We start from the raw sequence: 18847 nt of genomic DNA, 5'->3' as shown, positions 1-18847 counted from the left end.
TAGATAATGGTAGACCCAGTAAGAATTTTGAAGGAAAGATACTGAAAATACCTCTTTGGAAAGAACAGGAATAAGAAGTGTATTTTCAACTGGTTGTTCTGTGCAAAATGGTCAGCCCTGAAAACATACATACAAGTAACAGTGTGTGGACTCAACAGATTGTATTTGGGAATATATATGTATATACAAATACATGTATGAATTCGATAACAATTGATGAAAAATGTGCCTAGTCTTACTGCGTCTTGTTATACTTTGTTTGGTGGATATATGGGGAGGCCTGAGGGAAATGGAGGAGCAGTGGATCTGGGGAGAGAGAAGGTTGGGAAGGGAGAACTGGGAGGAGTGGGAGGAGGGGAAATTTCAGTTGGGATATATTGTATGAGAGACGAATAAAATCCAAAAGAAAAAAGAGGCCATGAATTAGGAGGAAACTGGGGACAGATATGTTTGTAATTAAAATACAATCTCAAAAATTAAAAAAAAAAAAACCTTTAAAATGAAAAAAAAAGTGTAGTTTCTAAAGAAGTTAGCACAGATCAAAACATGACTGGTGAGTACTTTAAAAAGTAATTAAAAAAAAAAAACAGTTCCAAAGACTGTCTCCTGTGTTGGTTTTTTTTTTTTTTTTTTCTTTCTTTGTGGCATGGGGTGGGGTAGGGGCATTGAGACAGGGTTTCTCTGTGTTACTGTGGCTGTCCTGGAACTCACTCTGTCAACCAGGCTGGCCTTGAACTCACAGAGATCCCCTGCATCTGCCTCCTGAGCACTGGGATTAAAGGCATGTGCCATGACCATTCAGCTTGCTATTTTTTCCTTATTATCTACTGATTTCTACTGCTCCCTCTCTCTCTCTCTTTCCCAACCTTTTTCCTCCATTCCATTACTGCCCATCCTATAACTAAAATGCAATCTAAATATGTCCATTGTAGGGTGTATTGAATACAATTTTGTGCTATCCCTTTTGGTGATTTTGGTGATTTTGCTCGTGTGGTGTGTGTGTGTGTGTGTGTGTGTGTGTGTGTGTGTGTGTGTGTGGTCTCACTGTAAGTCAGCTGTTTCACTTTTTACTGTGACTTTTAAAGATAATGCACTACTTTTTAAAATTAAATTCCTTTTAACTGCTTTGTGACTATTGATATTTTTCCTGTGGGTCAGTGACCCCTAAAAGAAAAAAAGATGCCCTCCTGGTTTATAGAGTGTCTGTATATGAACGAAATTCAGCTTTCCACGTGGCCTGAAGACCTCTTATAGTTTATAAGAACTCCTGTGTGTTTGTTACTGTAGGAATTTCCCTAAAATACTCATCCCACAGGACAGTCATTCATTTTGGTCACTTGTTTCATGCTATGCCCTCTCCTTTCCCATGCACCTATGAAAAGCAGTATAGGAAAATAGGTACTTTGTTTGTAAGTCGCTAAAAACAACAGGAAGTCCACCCAAGATGGCTGATTTTAAAGTCAATGCAGAATGGTACAAAGGTAGCATGATAAAATTACAGTTAAGTCCAACTGTATTTTCATCCTGCAAACTACAACACAATGTAACTCTGTCCTCTTGTAAGCTGGAATAAAATGGTTGCGATCAGGCCTCCCAGGGTGGAAACAACTGCTGCTTTCATTGCTATTTCTGGGCTTCCTCCAATGCAAGTGCAGAATTTTTAAAAAGCTAACATTTATTGGGTTCATTCTGTTTACCAGGCACTTCATACACAATGCCTCGTTTAATTGAGAACCCTTCCAAACATAACTCTGTCAGATCCTACTTACTGTTTACTTTGATAGAAGTGGCCAAGGGCATGGCCCATCATGTGAACACAGAAGTGGCTGGATCCGGGGTGAGTGTAAGTGGAAGCACCTGGGCCTCACATGTTGAGTTAGTTGTCTCTGCCAGACAGCGGGTCTTCCTGGAACATTAGCTTACTGTGGATTAGAGACACATGGCTCAGATTTGGTTTCTTCACGACGTTTGCCATACAGCTTCTAGCTTTCAAAAGAGGTTAGCTGCAAAGACCACTGTGCTTTGTTTTATACACCCAGCACATTTTCTTCTCACCAAGATGGGATTTTTTTCCATCCCGGACTTCTAGCATGCTATTACATTTAAAGCTGCAGATGGCCTTATAAAGCTGATTTGCATATTGAACCCCAAATAGCTGTGGTCTAGAAATGAGTTAGACCACAAAATACTATTTGTAGGTTTGGGCTCTGTATCTTTTATCAATCCTATATATACAATATAAATGAGTGTGTGGTAAAATAAAGGTCACAGAGATTAAATGGCATCTCTCTAAAACTTCAAATACTTTGTCATTTGTGCAGAAATATATTGTGTAACAAATATGAATTTGTTTGAGCCTTTGACTATAATTGTTGAACAAATTTCCCATGAGACAAGTTATATCCTTAAATGATAAATGTCTACTTTCAAATATGAAAATTAAAACACTCACTACAGGGGCTGAAGAGATGGCTCAGCAGTTAAGAGCACTGTCTGCTCTTCCAGAGGACCCCAGGTTCAATTCCCAGCACCCATGTGACAACTTACAATTGTCTGTAACTCCAGCTCTAGGGCATCTGACACCCTTACACAGACATACATACAGGAAAATCATCAATGCACATAAAATAAAAATAAATCATTTTTTAAAAGACACTATAGCAAAATTTATGACTGTAAATGTATTGCCTGTGGCCTGCTCACTACCAGGAAGAGCTTCATTAAGAAATGTATTGTGTCAAATATAATACAGTATTTGTCACATCCATATAGTCTAAAAACACAAAGGTAGAAAGCTCTAATGACAACAACCTAATACCCATAGTGAATTTGACTCAGAAATACGGTACTGATAACTCCTTAAAAACTGATCTTCCCATTAAACTCAAATTCCGTTTATTAAATTCTCAGGATCCCAGTCAGGCCTACAATAAACACCTCATAAATATTAGATGCTTCAAAAAACTGAAGATCAGGGACTGGAGACGAGTTGAGAGCACTTACTGCTCTTGCAAAGGACCCACATTTCAGTTCCAAGCACCCACTTAGGCCAGGTCACCATCACCTATAGCTTCATAACCAAAAAAATCTCATGCCGTCTTCCAGACTCCAAGAGCACCTTCGCTCACATGTGCACAGACCTGAACAGAGAGACACATATATGCACGCATAATTAAAAACTGAAAATCCTTTTTAAAACCTTGAACCAAAATTAGTAACTTCCTTATACATTGGAAAAACAATGTATAATGAGTAATATATAATGTATAATGTGGTAGCACACCCCTACAGTTCTGGCACTTGGGATCAGGAGGGAGGAGGATCTTGAGTTGCAAGCCACCCTGGACTACATAGTAAGATGTTATCTCAAAAACAAACAAATGAAAACCTTTCATTTCTAAGATTTCCATAGGTGTCTTAACTCACATTTATCTGGATGAGTGCCTACCAGAAGTGATTCTATTTTCCCTTATTATGATGCAGTTTGTATCTGTACATTTGATTTTAGGTAGCTACTGAATTTATAGGAAATGAACATTAGTCGTTTCCCTGATATTGTGTGTCTCTGCTAAAGACTTAATGGCATTAACTAAGCTGTGGGCTGGGTTTGTAGCTCAGTTGGTAAGAGTGCTTGCCTAGCATGCCTGAGGCCCAGGGCTTCCTCTCCCGGCATCACATACAGCAATGTAGGGCCTCTTACCTGGAATGTCATCATTTGGGAAGTAGAGGCAGGAGGGTCAGAAGTTCAGTATAATTCTTAGCTACACAGTTCAAAGCCTTCCTGGTCCTGTCTCACAAAAGAAAATAATTGTATCGCCATAAGCAATTTAACACAAAACTATTAACACAAAATATCAAGCGTTATTATCAGTCTATCAAGCATATGATAATACTAAATAATTATAGCAGCCTGATTGATCAGGGTATAGAGCAACTAAACTTTGCTGTTAAAGAATTAATGCATTTATTAATTTTTTGTTTTTTTTTTTTTTTTTTGGTTTTTCGAGACAGGGTTTCTCTGTGTAGCTTTGCGCCTTTCCTGGGACTCACTTGGTAGTCCAGGCTGGCCTCGAACTCACAGAGATCCGCCTGGCTCTGCCTCCCAAGTGCTGGGATTAAAGGCGTGCCCACCACCGCCCAGCTGCATTTATTAATTTTTAAGGGGTTTAAATGTGTTAAGGGTTTGAAATGTTCAAAACTATTGAAGTAGACATTTGATTCAACGTCTTCCTTGTGTTCAGGAATCCAGACGTCTTTACTTTCACCCCTATTTTACCCACAAGCACCTGTGAGGCCTCCCAAGTCCAGGAGTGGGTGCAGACCAGGTCATTTCCACAAGTCCATTCTATGAGATCTGCAAGGATCCTGCGGTCCAATTCTGATGAAAGAAGCTCCAAGAGGTTATTGGGAGGCTTGGGAAAGTACTTAGCCTGTGTATTCAGTGTCCATCAGAGTCTTATTTATAAAGTTTAAGAGCTGGAAATACTACAGGCTGGGGATATAGCTCAGTGTAGAGTTCCTGCCCAACAATCAGAAGCTCTGGGACTGAGTGATTCCCCAACAATACAGAAAACTGGACATGGTAGCACAATCCTGTCATTTGAGTCATGCATCCTGGTGCAGAAAGATCAGAAGTTCAAGGTCATAGCAAACTAGAAACCAGCCTGGACTACACAAAACCCTGTTGAAACAGAGTGAGAATGAGAGAAAACTCAAATACTAAAATATGAAATAAACTTGTTCATTCAACAAGATTGTACAGCTGTGAGAAATGTTGATGTGGGATAGGTAGGGTGGCCTATATCTATTCCTGTAATCAAAGCTACACAGTAGACTGAGTTGGGAGGATCACAAGTTCAAAGCCAATCTAGATAACTTAGTGGGACCTTATTGTACCCTCTCCCAACCAAAAAAGAAACAAAAAGGATTGGAGTGGAGCTCAGTGGTAGTTTACCTGCCTAGCATATGTGATGCTCTTGGTTCAATCCCAGTGTCACAAAGTGTGTAGAGAGAAGAAGAGAGTGTGTGAAGTAGCTGTTTAGTGCTGAAACTGTCTAAATGCAGGTTCTGTGAAAAGGTAAGTTAAAAACAGTACCACAAATCTTAAGTATTTATAGTTATGGCCATAAATCTATATCCTGTCAGAATACAAGAGTGCCTAACAGGGTCAACAGGAAAGCTAATCAACTTCAGGGAAGGATGAGCCAAGATTGCTTTTGAGAAACACTAGGGAGCCGTAGAGCCACTCAGGCCTTGACATCTACCACTTACTAAACGTTGGTTCCATTCTCTTGTGTGGCTGGCAGTTAGCAGGGATGTGGTGGCTGACAGGGTTTTGCCACCAAGAAGAGAGAGGAGACTGCTTGCATGCCCAACCTCCTTAGAATGCTAGTGAATGACTTTCCTTGGCACATGCTGACCTTTTGACCTCATCACTAAGGCTAGGAGTTGGGTACCACAACTGTTTCAGCTCCAGCCAGATATTAACCTCTTGACCAAGAGTTGGGGACCAGGAAAGGCCAGACACAAGGACACTTCTCTAATAACACATCCAGAGAAGAAGGAGAAGCAGAATCCAGGGAAGGGGGCAGTCCTACTCGGGAGAAGGAAAGAGTCCTGGGCAGACAAAAACAAACATTTCCTACATTTACTCAAAGTTACGTGAGAGAACTCTGGAAAACTAAAGTGGCATTTGCTCTCTCTTCCCAGGTGTGATAAAGTGAAAGATCATTCAGCCCTTAAAACCCTTCCTGACCGTTTATGGTATGAATGCCAGCCCAGGAGAATCCCTGCTTCTTTACTAATTCTACTTGTACAGTGTCAGTGGTGTATGTGTTTGTGTGTGCCTGTGTGTGTGTGTGTGTAACTAGTGTTTGTGTGACTAGTGTGTGTGTAACTAGTGTGTGTGTAACTAGGCACCATAAGTCTCTAATGGCACCATAGAAGAATAGACAATTCATCGAAGTCTGAATTATAGGAAAGGTAAAGGGTTTTCCAAGTTTTTAGTTTAATAGGGGTGGTTTTGTATTAAACTGTGTGTCAATCTTTTTCTTCCGAACTTGATTTATCTTTGAATTTCCATAAGTGGACAGCTCCATGAAAAACACTTTTTGGTCACATAATCTTGAATAAGAGCTTAGATTCAGTAGTCTTAAAACCTGTTGGGCTCCCTTTTTAATTTCCTCTGGGCTTTTGAGTCATCACAATAAAGAGGTCTCTACAGTTAGTGCACCAGTGCGATCAGGCAGCTTTGATTTTAAAAATAAAACATTGAAGGGGAAAAAAAAAAAAAAAACCCGCTTCTGGGAGGGATGAGAGCAAAGGATCACGACTGTTTTCTGAAATGAGGTTTTGCGCAGAGCGAGCAAAACTTGCGTCCCAACGCCTCTGCCCTTGCTGGCTTCCTTTGTCGGCACGGGACTCGCACTTGTGAGCTGTGCTTCTGCACCCAACCCATTCCTTAGAAAGTTTCTGCGGCTCGCTGCTCATTGACCCAGCACCTCCAGCTTCCGATTGGCATAATGCATCGGTCTGGGCAGGTTTTACTGACCAGGTTACCGGTGTTCCGATAACACCAGGACACGGTGAACTGGCTCCCCCACCCACAAACATAGCGTGCCTGCGGCCCCGGGGTTGTAACGTGGACGGCGGGCTCCGCCCTGCAGCACCTGTGTCCCCAGCACGAAGTGCGTGCGGCTGGGAGCCTGCGGGTCACGCAAGCCCTGGCCTCCCGCCGCCGCTCGCGTGCGCTCCCGGGGCTTCCTGGCCGCCCGGGCTGGCCTTGCGTGCCGACGGCGCCGCGTAATCCGCGGAGGAATCCTATTCCGGACGCCGTCTTTAGCCCGAGGGGGTGCCCTGCTCTTGACGCCGGCCAGGAAGTTTCCGGCTCGGAAGTTGCAAGGCACACGCTGGTCGGCAACAAGACCAGGGCGGGCGGGGCAGGCAGGGAGAGCACGGGGCCGAGGGATCGATCCCGAGACCCGGGGGAGCTCCAACGGACTTGGGCCAGGGTGGCAGCTGTGCACGCGCAGGGGGGAGGGGGGCCTAGGACACCAGTGCACAAGGACCCGGCCGGGAAGTTTCAGTCTTTGTGATGTTTGGGGCGAGGTGGAGATACTTGAAGGATAATAGAGGGAAAGAATCGAGGGACGTCGGGGCTACCGGGTCAGGTTTATCTGCAGGTCGGGCTCCTTGCTGGGAGACCTAAGGGCGGGCGTCTCCTTTAGCCGCGTGCAGGCGTGCAGGCGTGCAGGCGACGGGAAGCGCGTGTCGTGAGCAGCAGCGATGAGATCAGTTTGCATAACCACAGCGTCGGGGTGGGGAGGGCAGCCAGTCACGCAGTCGCCGCCCCACCCCGTGCAGGCTCTGCCCAGGTGGCTGCGGCTGCCCCACAGATTCGGGTGGCGAGAGCTGGGAATGATCCTGCTCCTTCCAGGCTGGGGCCTGCTGGGGCATCAGAACACTTCCAAGGGAGTGGCGAGGAGGCGGTAGAGAAGAAAGCCACACAAAACTCAGGGTTAGCAGGCTGGATTCTAATAGGCAGCTTTCTAGACACAGAGAAATCCACTGTGCCTAGTAGGTAACTTCAAAGACCACTATTATGGAAATCAAAGGTCATTGAAAGGGGCCTTTAATTTGTTTATATTATTTTCGCTTAGCTCTCTCTCTCTCTGTGTGTGTGTGTGTGTGTGTGTGTGTGTGTGTGTGTGTGTGTGTGTGTGTGAAATTTAATTTATGCGCTCAAGTCTGGAATTCTGCTTTGTCAAGGGAAATAATTATGAATTCAGTTAAGAGTATGGGTACAAACGGATTACTTAAAAGAACAATGAACTGGAAAAAAATTCCAGAAGGCCATTACATTCAGCTTTTCACGGTCTTGAACATCTTGTGCGGGCTCAACAATAATACATGGCGGAAACTTCTAATTAGGCATTTAAAAATGCTAGCATTTACGCCAGGAAAACGTCAAGAATGCCTTATGTTATAGACATGTGAATACCATCTACACATATAATAGTGTATCAGTCAAATTTCTGTATTTCATTCATTTACTTAGTATACAAGCAGTTCACGGGTAGGTCTGTCAGTTATGTAGAAGATTAAATACCATAAACATCGTGACCTTGAATTTCATAAGACTCTTGTGCAGATTGTAATGTTCGCGCGTTCAGTAAGGGCTAACATAAGTACTTAGCACGGGGCACCAAATTAAAATTTTGAATGAATGACTGTGTGGAGGATACCCTGGGATGAGTCCAGCTATGCACTCAAATAAGTGGCTAATGTTTTCCCACTCCAGATTCTTATGATTCTGGTAAAGTGTAAATAAGACTCCCAGCATTCCATCCTGGGGACGGGAGCTGGGCAACTATTACCACAGGTACTTTGAGATGTCTGTAGGAAGAAGGTATACATTCAATTATTACAAGCCGTACAAAAAAAAACTACAAAAGTATAATGTTTAAAACTATGTTACCAATAGTATTTGTATTGGGTTTATCAAGTGATGGTATATGGTATAAGAGGCTGTGTGTATCATTACATAAAATATTTGACTTATAGAAGCTTCATAACAAATATTCAACAAATATCTCATTGTGTTCAATGGAGGTTTGAAGTAACCAGTATTACCATACCTATACATTAATAACATAATTATATACGATTGGTAATTATATATATTATACTATTTAATTGAATTTGTGCTATTTTCTAAAAGAGTTGAGACTTAATCATCTAGTAGAAAATTAATTTTTGATCACTCTTTTTGTTTGTTTTGGTGTATTTCCTCTTCTTTCTTTTTTTTAATTAAAAAAATTTTATTCATTTACATACCAACCACAGATCCCCCTCTCATCCCTCCTCCCATTCTCCCCACTCCCACCTAACCTCCCCCCCCCTCACCACTCATCCCCTCCTCCAACAGGGTAATTTCTTCCATTGAGGGACAGCAAAGCCTGGTACATTCAGTTGAGGCAGGACCCAGCCCCTCCCCCTGCCTCAAGGGTGAGCAAGGTGTCCCACCATAGGTAATGGGATCCAAAAAGCCAGCTCATGCACCAGGGATAGATCCTGATCCCACTGCCAGGGGCCCCTCAAATAGACCCAGCTACACAGCTGTTTCCCGTATGCAGAGGGTCTAGTTGGATCCCATGCACAGCTGTTAGTCTAAAGTTTGTTGAGTTCCTATGAGCTTGGTTCAGTTGTTTCTGTAGATTCCCCCATCACGATCTTGACCTCCCTGCCTTGCTCATAGAATCCCTCTTCCCTCTCTTCGACTGGACTCCCGGAGCTCGGCCTGGTGTTTGGCTGTGGATCTCTGCATCTGCCTCCATCAGTTACTGGATGAAGGCTCTCTTGGTCAAATCGGAGCTGGCAGTCTGTCGATCACTCTTTTCTTGACGAACACAATCTTGAAGGCAAGAGACCTTCTAGATATAATTTTCTGAATGCTGGAACATCTAGGATTAGGAATTTATTGAGCCCACTGAGACTGAGTGTATGAGAGGCATTGTTAAAGTTGGGCATAGTGCAGTAGGGAGACAAAACGGATTGTTTAATGTTTAAATAGTCTCTATTTAAATGCAAATTACATTGGGAATACTAATGCCTTGGACACATCTTTGTGTAAATGTAGAAACCTTGTCTTGTTTGAAGCTTCTGGTAGAGGATCCTTGAGAAGAAAAGGACAGTCCACAGAGAAGGTCTTTCTGAAATGGACTGGAAACTCCAGATAACGAATGCGGTTAGCCAATTTTAGCTGGAATCAGAAAGCAGATACCAGACTTGAATCAATCTCTTGCATTTAGAAAATTATAAGGCAGGGTTGGGATTTAGTTCACTGGTAGAGAACTGCGGGTAGCATGCTTTGGGTTCAAATTCAAATCTAAAATAGTATAAGGCAAAAGCAATCAATATTATTTGTCTTTCCCCTCATCAGAGCTACCCTCATTTCTCTTCATGTCCCCTGTCGTCACTTTGAGGCTATTTGACCGTTTGCCCAGGGACCTGTATTGTTGTCCACTTTACTGATTGCATGCTGACCAGCCTGGAGTGGGTGGATCTCCAACCCTAGCTGGAACTGACAAAACAGCCTCCTCCTCCTGAAAAGGGGTGAACAAAGGCCGCAGGAAGCTTGCAGTAGTACTATTTGTCCTCAAGGAGAGATCTGCTCCTTCGGCCGGCTGACATGTAGTTAGCTCCCAGTTGCGTTTAATAGCATTGCTCTTCTATGAGTGGCGAAGATGGTGGAGCTGGGTGATGTGCAGGAACCCAGGCTGGTGGAGCTGTGAATCGATTGATGTTACCTTCCAAGGTCTCGTTATGAAGAGCAGCCAAGGCATGACAATTGAGTAGAAAGTTAAAAAAAAGAAAAGAAAGAAAGGAGAGAGGGAGGGAGGAAAAGGAAGGAAGGAAGGGAGGGAGGGAAGGAAGAAGGAAGGAAGAAAGAAAAGAAAGAAAGAAAGAAAGAAAGAAAGAAAGAAAGAAAGAAAGAAAGAAAGAAAGAAAGAAAGAAAGAAAGAAAGAAAGAAAGAAAGAAAAGGAGGAAATCATCAATGGTAGTGCCTGGAAGAACCTTGGCTCCCAAAACATTGCTTCAGTTTTGCAGTGCATTGAGGAATGTGATAGAGTCAGTTTGGCTCAATCTTCTGGCTGAACTCCTAGGTAGGATTTGCTGTCTGATGAGTCTATCTATTCAAGATATACGTCGTGCTGAACCCTTGGGATAGCCTTGGCTTTGAAGTATTTTCTTTTTCCTGCTGCTGATGTCTCTGAAGTCTATTGGCATTACATCATAGTCCAAACAACAAGTGGTGGAGACTGTTGTGTCAGGATGGAGTGACCTGATTGGTCTAAATTTCTGCAGGAGAGACTTTCGAGTAGATGAGCCCAAACAGGACCGTGTAGGATTGAAATCTTTTCTGGATGGGCCACACCCTGAACGCACCTTAAATCTCCTACTTCTTTGAAAGTTTAATTTATTGCTTAACAACTCCAGGAACAGAGTTAATTTGATTTTTGTATGATTTAATTATCATAAAAGAAGAGTTGCTATGTAACTTATTAAAATATGTGCATAATATAAATATATAAAGTATGCGGAATTAATGTCATGTAAGAGCATAAAATTACCCAGCTGAATTAACACCTTTAAAAAAAATAGTTCCCAATGGTAATTAAGTACTCAGTCTTGTAATTTAACATTTAGGCCTAGAGCAAATAAAGCATACGAAGGGATCGGATTATTGCACTGCACAATTCACCTTTTACTTAACAAGCAAAGACTCCTAAGAGATTCTTTTAAATGTATTTTAATTTTTTAAGATTTATTTTATATGTATGAGTGTTTGTGTGCTTGTATGTATGTGTACCATGTGCGCACCTAGTGCTCCCAGAGACCAGAAGAGGGCATCAGATCTACCTGGAAGTGAGTTGTAGACCACAATGATGGTGCTAGAAACCAAACCCTGGTCCTCTGCTGCAGCAAAAAGCTCTTACTTAACCACTAAGCCGTCTCTCCAGAACTCCCCTCCCACCCCTGCCTTTTGAACTAGGTCTTGCTACATCCCCAAGCCTTGAATTCCTGGCAGTTCCTCTGCCTCAGTCTCCACAGGATTGATATTACGGGTACCAGCCACTACTCCTGATTTCCTCTGGAATTTTAAAAGTTGATGATTATTATTCAACAAAAACTTTTTATAAAATGTCGCCTTCAAGGTTGTGTAGTTTTAAAGATGTGAAACACCATGAAGAGTTTGAGTGAAGCATTCCATAAGCCCTGTGACTACCAAAACTAAGAGATAAAGAGGAATTAAAGCAATTGTAGGACTCCACACATAAAAGACGCTTTTAAGTATGATTTATTACTACGAGCATATAACTATAATCCGTCATGTTGAGACATATACAACCTGCAATAGGTTGTTCCTTGTTCGAAGGGCAGAGACTGTTGCTTTCCTAGTACCACCCAGTGAGTGATCATGGTTTGAGTGAATCAGTTAATAAACAGGAGAGGAAACCATTCAGAAATAACTTCTGTGCCTTCCCTGTTTCTCTCCCGATGAGTGCCTGCCCAGATCATTCATGCTTTAAGTGAACAATAAGGAAAAAGGAAGTGGTCCAGATGGCAGCCTCTCTGTGGTCAGATGTCTCTGAAATGAACAAAGTATTTGCAGATGTTTCAGCAAATGGAGGGGCCGGGCTGTACCTAGGCCATAGGAAACGACTTCCACACCTTGAGGCTACCACACTAAAGGTGTCATCACTCATCTGGACAGGATTCTGCTGGAAACTTGAAAAGCATTCAAGGCTGGAATGCTGCATGAATCCAGACTTGCCTCAGGAATGCTGCCAGTGCTCAGATCTGAGTATCGAAATTAATGTGATTTGTAAAAATGGCCGTCAGGATGGTTGCTTATCTGGAAATCAGATCCTTTAATCACTGTAGACAGAACTAATGAAAGTAGAAGAAACCATCATTGATTTTGAGAGTCTCCTCCTAAATTAGTTGGCCTTTGGCTTTTGGAGAGCAAAGTTCAGATTCCAGTTCCTGTTTAACAGGAAAACAAGTCTGACACTAAGTAGAGAGTCTTTTAGATTCCACACTGAAGCAGGGGGACACAATGGACTTCTGAGTCTTGAAGAAACCTTCGTTTGAGAGTCCCTGAAGTCAACCCCCAATGAAATAGTTCTCATTTGTGCCTTTGGAACTTACTTGAAAATTTTTTTTTGTACTGTCTTTTTTTACTTACATGGTTTTAGCAATATGTGTGTCTTCAGCCTATTCATTTCTGTCATTCAATGTAAGTCTTTGTATTTTCTAATGAAAACCTTCTGCAGTCTACTTTTATGCATGCTGTCTTCTGCTGGCTGGCTGTGGGATGGTAGGTGCTATGATTATAGGGACCAACTCTTTGATGTGATGATGCCATACAAAGGCACCTTCAAAAGTGCAACTGGTGAGCTTTGGGTCCCACCCATATGACAGTCTGAGACTGTTTTCTCTGCCCTGGTGTAGTAAGAACTGGGGAGAGGCTTTGCCTGTAGGTGAGACAGAGCTTGTTTTCCCAAACAATGAGAATGCAGGGCAACCCTAAACTTGTTCCCTAAAATTTCAAAGTAAAAGACCTTAGTGTAGCATTGCTGCGGACACGTAGTCCACAGAGACGGGCAAAGGAAAGGAAAAAGTGCTGTCACTGTTAAGAAACCTGACCAGCATAGGTGGAGAAAGAGAAAAATTAATTAGCACTAACATTATTGGAGAATTATACACGCGTTGCTGTTCTAAGTGAACTGACCTTTTTGAATATTGGAATTTGATATGTAGCACTAACTGTTAATGTGGCTGCAAGCGTTTTTGTCTGATTTTAGAACCCAGACTCTCAAGAGATGTATTGGATTGTGGGCTAGATGACTAGAGCATATAAGCAACTTCAGTGTCACTGAGATCTTAGGATTAGATCATTACCTGCAATAGAATAGCAAATTATTAGTGCAATTCTATTGCAGGTATATGCAAGGCACTAATCTTGGTCACTGCACTAATTCAGCAGTGAGCAAGGCAGATGTGCTCTCTTGCTCCAGTCACACAATCAACGGAGATGCTGGAACTAGAAAGGAGCCTGCAGAGTTCTAATTAAAACAGCTTCCATCAATCAAATGCTAACTCTGTATCAGGCTTAAGGGTTTCACCTGTTTCAAGTCGTACGACCTTCCCTAAGTTATAGTAGGTTAGACATGCCACTCCTGAGGTCTCCTGCCTCATTTTCTCTGCCCAAAGGGAAAGTGACTTCTCTGTTTGGAAAGATTACATTTCCTATGTAATTCAGGCCCCTCCCTTCTTTCTTGTTTTGTTTTGGAGAGCACAGTGTGGGATGGACCTGGGCTATCAGCAGAGGACACTTAATCAGCTCTGTACTTCCAGGCCCTGAGGAGCACAGGACCTGAAGGAGGCCTCTTTAGGTTTTGTGGTTGGTAGCTGATTTTCACATGGATATCAGCTTTCTCGTTAATCAGTCAGGGACCGCATGTATTCCTGTAAGAGAGAAACATTTCATAAACCTAAAAGAAATGGTTGTATACTTTCAAAGTTGAACCGTCTAAAGCCAGTCAAGTTCTATCCAGTCGGCATGACTGAGCCTCACATTCACATCCCACCTGTCACATCACCTAGGAAACAGCATTTTAGGATAACATTGACATTGACCTTCACAGACTTAGCTCAGTTCCTACAATTTGTAAAACTGTGACATCCAGCCGTTAGGCTTTTTTTTTTTTTTTTTTTTTTTTTTTTTCCGGGAAACAAGTGGCGAAGTGAAAAGCACGTGGAATTTATGGGTTTGGAAAACCTAGATTTGAGTCCATTCTCAGTAAGGCTTTCAAATTTTGAACCTCTGGTTTGTTTTTCTTAACACTATACAGTGCTTAATTCAGCTCACAAAGCTGTTGAAAGCCCTGCATCCAACTACATGGGCCAGTGAGATGCTCAGTGGATAACCGTACCTGCAGCCACACCTGATGACCTGAATTTGATTCCCTGGACCAACATGGTAGAAGGAGGAAGTTGTGCCTACACATTGTCCTCTGACCTCCACACATGTACTCATGCTCAAGCACACACACACCCCACATACTAATTATAATAAACAACTTTGTTTTTTGATGGGTTTAATTGGTTTTACATATGTATGGGTGTTTTGCCTGTATGTCTATCTGTCTGCACACCACATGTGTGCCTGGTGCCCTTGAGGTCAAAAGAGGGTACCAAGTACTGTGAGTTATAGATGGTTGTGAGCTGCCTAGTGGATACTGGGAATCAAACTCAGGTCCTCTGTTAGAGCAGTGTGGTAGTGTGAATGAGAATCCCCCCCCCCCCCCCCCCCCCCCCCCCCCCCCCCCCCCCCCCGCCGCCGCCGCCAGGGGCTCATATATTTGAAGGCTTGGTTCCCAGTTTATAGAACAGTTGGAAAGAATTAAGAGGTGTGGCCTTGTTGAAAAAGTTGTGTGTCACAGAGAGTGAGCTTTGAGGTTTCCAGTTAATTCTAACTCTTCCTTGAACTTGGAAATAAGATGGAAGCTCTCAGCTACTGGTCCATGCCTGCCTGCCTACTGCCACGCTCCCTATCATGATGGTCATGGACTCACCCTCTGGAACTGTAACCTCAACTCAAGTCTTTCCTTTCAAGTTGCCTTGGTCATTGTGACTCTTTGGGACAGTAGAAAGGCTCTTAACTGCTGAGCCATCTCACCTGTCCTATTGGTTTAAAGGGAAATCCTCCAATAATAGTTCTCAGTGTTACTATAACTCTTAAGCTTGACTTCATACATGGGTAGCTGAAGAGTTAGTAGCTAGATAGTTCCTGTTTCAAGGCCGAGAATCACCATGCCCACTAAGCTCTTATTCTGCCAACTAACATTATTTCTTTTAATTACATTTATTTAATGTGGATGTGTGGCTTCGGTGCATGTGACACAGAGTTTGTGTGGAGGTACGACTTACAGAAGTAAGGTCTTTCCTTCCACTATGGGAAATCAGGGGACTGAACACAAGTTTTCAGGCTTGACCGTAAACGCCTTTACCTGCTAGGCCATCTTGCCAGCCCCCAACATTACTAATGTTTTAAAGACCTCTTTTCCATTACTGTTTCCATTCCTGTTGGAAACCATTTTTCGTTAACCAATCCCTCTCCCAATAACTTCCTTTTACTTTCAACCAGTTTTTAATAGGTTTTCCTAGTAGATACTGAATAACCAGATTCAGGAAAGGATAAGGAAACTCTAAAGGTAGGTAATGGGTACAGAAAAGTCTAAGATATGAGCTTCAACCAAAGTATCAATAAGTAAACTGAGGGAATTGATGATTAAGAGCTGCTTGTTCAACTGGCATCTCTTCTATGTTTATTTTCAGGTTTTTACTGTCTGATGCATTCACTACAACTCAACCTGAGGATTAAAAGAAATGGATTCAATGCTGCTTCTGCAGCCAGCTAGTTGTATGTACTTGGCAACTTAACTGTCTCTGTTTCTCATCTATAAAATGAAGTCTGGACAAATGTTCGCTAAAATTATTTCTACAAGAAATATTCTAGAACTCTAGCAAAGATTCTGTGGTCTTTTCCTTCCACAATGTAAGTCTTATCTTCTCCCAGGCAACAAACTATTGAAAGACATCCATAGTAAATGTACTAGAACTGGCAATAGCAGTAACAACAGTAGTGGATGTGCGTGTGCGTGTGCGTGTGCGCGCACGCACAGCAGTAAAAGATCACAAACCAGAGAGAAGCTTTTCCTTAAAATGAATAACAAGAAGAACATGCACACAGTCACATTTGAACACTTGTACTTATTTGCAAAGGAATCATTCCCCCAAAAGTTGTATCACTTGCAGTTGTATTGTGATACATTCAGTTCAGATAAAGAAATTCTTGAGCCAGCTGGGTGTGGTAGCACCCACTATTAGTCTTGGTTCTTGGGAGGTGGAGGTTGAATGATCGTGAGCTTAAGGTTTTCCTCAGGTACTTGGTGAGTTTGAGGACAGCCCAGGCTATAAATGAAAAATAGAGCAGAAGCTGAAATCTTCAAGATCTCATACCAGCATTTAAAGGAGACCATAAGCATGAAGACACAGGGTTTTGACCACTGTTTTATGTTGTGGAATATTCCTTTATACTGTGTGAAGATAATTCATGGTGATTGGTTTAATAAAAAGCTGAACAGCCAATAATTAGGCAGAGTTTTCAGGGCAGAGAGAATGCTGGAAAAAAGAAGGGTGGAGTCTCAAGGAGATGCCAGGGACAAGAGCAAGCAGCATAGGCTTTGTAAAGTAAAGGTAACCAACCCACATAAAAGAACATAGATTAAAAGATATGGGTTAATTTAAGTTATAAAAACTAGTTAGAAACAAGCCTAAGCTATTGGCCAAGTTTTTGTCATAAATAAGAAGTCTCCATGTGATTCTTTGGGAGGTGACAGGCTAGACAGAAAAGTTTTAGTAAGGAAACATAAATAAAATGTGTTCAATTGTTAAATCTTAAAGGTTTGTTTTTGTTATTTTTAATTATGTGTATGTGTGCATGAAGGCATATGCACATAAGTGCAAGTGCCCTCTGAGGCCAGTGGCTTTAGATATGCTGGACCTGGAGATACAGGACGTTGTGAGCTGGGATCCCAACTTGGGACCTCTGCAAGAGACTCTTAACTGACAAACCATCTCTCCAGCCACATTCAGTCTTAAAACATTTTTCTCCTAAGTGTGTAGGATTGTTTCTCTATGTTTCCCTACATGATGATGATTCTGTGCAATGTGTGAGGTTTAAAGAAAAGGAGTAGCAGAGGTCAACCACATGACCTGAGACATTGAGAACAAAATGGTTTGAAGAGAGAGATCCACGATTCACCATTAATCATAAGAATCTATTGAAAACAAACCATACCTACATATTTTGTGTAGCTATCAGATGACACTTAGATCTATAGAATAAAATTCCTAAAAACTACAAATAGTAGTGTTATCGTTTTCCCTTGCTTGCATAAGTGACCCAATCCCATTACTCTTTTCTACTAAAAATGACTATGGCTATGTGGTGGTTTGAATAGGAATGGCCCCCATAGGCTTATATATTTGAATGCTTGGTCCTTAGGGAGCGGTGCTGCTGGAGAGGGATTAGGCCTTGTGGGCCTAGGTGTAGCCTTGCTGGAGGAAGTGTGTCAGTGTGAGTGGCAATTTCAAATGCTCAAGTCAGGCCCAGTATCTTTCTCTTCCTGTTGCCTGAGGATCCAGATAAAGAAGTCTCAGTTCCTCCAGCACCTATGTGCCTGCATGCTGCCATGCTTCCTGCCATGCTGACAATGGACTAGACCTCTGAAACGTACGCCAGCCCCAGTTAAATGCTTTCCTTTATAAGAGCTGCTGGCTCCATGGTGTCTCTTCACAGCAATAGAACACTGACTAAGACATGCTTTCAGAACAGAACACTGCAACCTGTACTATAAGACTAAAGATAAAAAGCCAAGAGAAAACCAAGGGGCTTTGGGAGAGATGATTCACAAGTGTCTTAGCTTGATAAGACATTTAGCTTGATCATAACCAAGAGCAATTTGGGGAAAGGTTTTATTTGGCTCATGCTTCCACATCCATATTCCATCACTGAAGGAAGCATATCCCATCACTGAAAGAAGTCAGGACAGGAACTCCAAAAGGCTGGGAATCTGGAGACAGGAGCTGATTTAGAAGTCACAGAGGAGTATTGCTTACTGGCTTGCTCCTCATGTCTTGTTCAGCTTGCTTTTGTATAGAACCCGGGACCATATGCCCAGGGGTGGCACTACCTACAACGGGCTGGGTCATTCCACGTGAATCACTAAGAAAGTGCTCTACAGGTTTGTTTATAGCCCAGTCTTATGGAGGCATTTTCTTAATTGGGGTTCCCTCCTCTCTGATGACTAACCAGTGCCAAGTTGGCATAAAATTAGCTATCACAACAGCTCTGGATGACTCCTTGCAAAGGAGCTGAGGCTCAACTCCTGGTTCCACTAACTCTGTTCACTTGACCCCCTCTGGCTTTTGTTCTTGTGAAATAAAGCTGTGAAAAATGAGGATGATCCCTACTTTTCAGTTGTGAGAAATCATACATAAGTATCTAGCAATCTACAAAGCACATGCCATGTTTTTTTTTTTCATATTTTGTTTTGTTTTGTTTTTGTAAATAGTATTCTGGTGAGACTAATATCTCTTCTTGTTTTTTTAAAAAAAATCTAAATTACACTTATTTATTTGTCTGGGACAGGGTATGCATTCAATGGCTGAATATAGAGGTCAGAAGACAAGTTTCAAGAGTCAATTCTCTCC

Source organism: Peromyscus leucopus, chromosome 6, assembly GCF_004664715.2.
Source record: "Peromyscus leucopus breed LL Stock chromosome 6, UCI_PerLeu_2.1, whole genome shotgun sequence".
NCBI classification, from domain to species: Eukaryota; Metazoa; Chordata; class Mammalia; order Rodentia; family Cricetidae; genus Peromyscus; species Peromyscus leucopus.
The sequence above is the reverse complement of the archived record's forward strand: the minus strand, read 5'-3'. Positions refer to the sequence as shown.